General features: G+C 46.0%; 4 non-coding genes and 7 pseudogenes across 4 annotated transcripts; all 11 read right to left on the reverse strand.

Moving 5' to 3' along the window:
* The window catches only part of LOC142122652 (5S ribosomal RNA), a 119-nt pseudogene extending 37 nt beyond the window's left edge, over nucleotides 1-82 (reverse strand).
* Nucleotides 83-162: 80 nt separating this feature from the next.
* Nucleotides 163-281, reverse strand: LOC142122188 (5S ribosomal RNA). The gene has a single exon (XR_012684092.1). It is a non-coding gene; the product is annotated as a 5S ribosomal RNA (ribosomal RNA).
* An 81-nt stretch (nucleotides 282-362) lies between these two features.
* On the reverse strand, nucleotides 363-481 carry LOC142122659 (5S ribosomal RNA; annotated as a pseudogene).
* An 81-nt stretch (nucleotides 482-562) lies between these two features.
* On the reverse strand, nucleotides 563-681 carry LOC142122498 (5S ribosomal RNA; annotated as a pseudogene).
* An 80-nt stretch (nucleotides 682-761) lies between these two features.
* Nucleotides 762-880, reverse strand: LOC142122304 (5S ribosomal RNA). The gene has a single exon (XR_012684198.1). It is a non-coding gene; the product is annotated as a 5S ribosomal RNA (ribosomal RNA).
* Nucleotides 881-959: 79 nt separating this feature from the next.
* LOC142122262 (5S ribosomal RNA) lies at nucleotides 960-1,078 on the reverse strand. Its single transcript, XR_012684160.1, has one exon. It is a non-coding gene; the product is annotated as a 5S ribosomal RNA (ribosomal RNA).
* Nucleotides 1,079-1,159: 81 nt separating this feature from the next.
* Nucleotides 1,160-1,278, reverse strand: LOC142122378 (5S ribosomal RNA; annotated as a pseudogene).
* Nucleotides 1,279-1,359: 81 nt separating this feature from the next.
* On the reverse strand, nucleotides 1,360-1,478 carry LOC142122419 (5S ribosomal RNA; annotated as a pseudogene).
* A 398-nt stretch (nucleotides 1,479-1,876) lies between these two features.
* Nucleotides 1,877-1,995, reverse strand: LOC142122516 (5S ribosomal RNA; annotated as a pseudogene).
* Nucleotides 1,996-2,077: 82 nt separating this feature from the next.
* On the reverse strand, nucleotides 2,078-2,196 carry LOC142122287 (5S ribosomal RNA). The gene has a single exon (XR_012684183.1). It is a non-coding gene; the product is annotated as a 5S ribosomal RNA (ribosomal RNA).
* Nucleotides 2,197-2,437: 241 nt separating this feature from the next.
* Nucleotides 2,438-2,500, reverse strand: part of LOC142122672 (5S ribosomal RNA) — a 119-nt pseudogene continuing 56 nt past the window's right edge.

The following is a 2,500-nucleotide window of genomic DNA, read 5'->3' on the forward strand; positions in this document are numbered from 1 at the left end:
CCAAGTACTAACAAGGCCCAGCCCTGCTTAGCTTCCAAGATAAGACGAGATTGGACTTGTTCAGGGTGGTGTGGCTGTAGGTATTGGTTTCCTATTGACCTACATCTCTTATAGATCTCAAAACCAGCATTGAAGGAGGCCGGAACAAGAGAGAAAAAAAAAAGCCTACAGCACCTGGTATTTCCAGGTGGTCTCCCATCCAAGTACTAACCAGGCCCAGCCCTGCTTAGCTTCCAAGATCAGACGAGATTGGGCTTGTTCAGGGTGGTGTGGCTGTAGGTATTGTTTTCTTATTGACCTACATCTCTTATACATCTAAAAAAAGCATTGAAGGAAGCCGGAACAAGAGAGAAAAAAAAAAGGGCCTACAGCACCTGGTATTCCCAGGTGGTCTCGCATCCAAGTACTAACCAGCCCCGGCTCTGCTTAGCTTCCAAGATCAGATGAGATTGGGCTTGTTCAGGGTGGTGTGGATGTAGGTACTGGTTTCCTATTGACCTACATCTCTTATACATCTAAAAACCAGCATTGAAGGAAGCCGGAACAAGAGAGAAAAAAAAAAGGCCTACAGCACCTGGTATTCCCAGGTGGTCTCCCATCCAAGTACTAACCAGGCTCGTCCCTGCTTAGCTTCCAAGATCAGACAAGATTGGGCTTGTTCAGGGTGGTGCGGCTGTAGGTATTGTTTTCGTTTTGACCTACATCTCTTATACATCTAAAAACCAGCATTGAAGGAAGCCGAACAAGAGAGAAGAAAAGAAAGCCTACAGCACCTGGTATTCCCAGGTGGTCTCCCATCCAAGTACTAACCAGGCCCGGCTCTGCTTAGCTTCCAAGATCAGATGAGATTGGGCTTGTTCAGGGTGATGTGGCTGTAGGTATTGGTTTCCTATTGACCTACATCTCTTATACATCTCAAAACCAGCATTGAAGGAGGCCGGAACAAGAGAGAAAAAATATGCCTACAGCACCTGGTATTTCCAGGGGGTCTCCCATCCAAGTACTAACCAGGCCCAGCCCTGCTTAACTTCCAAGATCAGATGAGATTGGGCTTGTTCAGGGTGGTGTGGCAGTAGGTATGGTTTTCTTATTGACCTACATCTCTTATACCTCTAAAAACCAGCATTGAAGGAAGCCGGAACAAGAGAGAAAAAAAAAAGGCCTACAGCACCTGGTATTCCCAGGTGGTCTCCCATCCAAGTACTAACCAGGCCCGTCCCTGCTTAGCTTCAAAGATCAGACGAGATTGGGCTTGTTCAGGGTGGTGCGGCTGTAGGTATTGTTTTTCAATTGACCTACATCTCTTATACATCTAAAAACCAGCATTGAAGGAAGCCGGAACAAGAGAGAAGAAAAAAAGGCCTACAGCACCTGGTATTCCCAGGTGGTCTCCCATCTAAGTACTAACCAGGCCTGGCTCTGCTTAGCTTCCAAGATCAGACGAGATTGGGCTTGTTCAGGGTGGTGTGGCTGTAGGTATTGGTTTTCTAATAACCTACATCACTTATACATTTTAAAACCAGCATTGAAGGAAGCCAGAACAAGAGAGAAAAAAAAAAGTACTAACCAGGCCCGGACCTCCTTAGCTTTCAAGATCAGACGAGATTGGGCTTGTTCAGGGTGGTGTGGCTGTAGGTATTGGTTTTCTAATAACCTACATCACTTATACATTTTAAAACCAGCATTGAAGGAAGCCAGAACAAGAGAGAAAAAAAAAAGTACTAACCAGGCCCGGACCTGCTTAGCTTTCAAGATCAGACGAGATTGGGCTTGTTCAGGGTGGTGTGGCTGTAGGTATTGGTTTCCTATTGACCTACATCTCTTATACATCTCAAAACCAGCATTGAAGGAGGCCGGAACAAGAGAGAAAAAAAAAAGCCTACAGCATCTGGTATTTCCAGGTGGTCTCTCATCCAAGTACTAACCAGGCCCAGCCCTGCTTAGCTTCCAAGATCAGACGAGATTGGGCTTGTTCAGGGTGGTGTGGCTGTAGGTATCGTTTTCTTATTGACCTACATCTCTTATTCATCTAAAAACAAGCATTGAAGGAAGCCGGAACAAGAGAGAAAAAAAAAAAGGCCTACAGCACCTGGTATTCCCAGGTGGTCTCCCAACCAAGTACTAACCAGGCCCGGCCCTGCTTAGCTTCCAAGATCAGACGAGGTTGGGCTTGTCCAGGGTGGTGTGGCTGTAGGTATTGGTTTTCTAATGACCTACATCACTTATACATTTTAAAACCAGCATTGAAGGAAGCCAGAACAAGATAGAAAAAAAAAAGTACTAACCAGGCCCGGACCTGCTTAGCTTTCAAGATCAGACGAGATTGGGCTTGTTCAGGGTGGTGTGGCTGCAGGTATTGGTTTCCTATTGACCTACATCTCTTATACATCTCAAAACCAGCATTGAAGGAAGTCGGAACAAGAGAGAAAAAAAAAAGGGCCTACAGCACCTGGTATTCCCAGGTGGTCTCGCATCCAAGTACTAACCAGCCCCGGCTCTG

This window comes from Mixophyes fleayi, unplaced genomic scaffold (assembly GCF_038048845.1).
Source record: "Mixophyes fleayi isolate aMixFle1 unplaced genomic scaffold, aMixFle1.hap1 Scaffold_229, whole genome shotgun sequence".
Classification (NCBI taxonomy): domain Eukaryota; kingdom Metazoa; phylum Chordata; class Amphibia; order Anura; family Limnodynastidae; genus Mixophyes; species Mixophyes fleayi.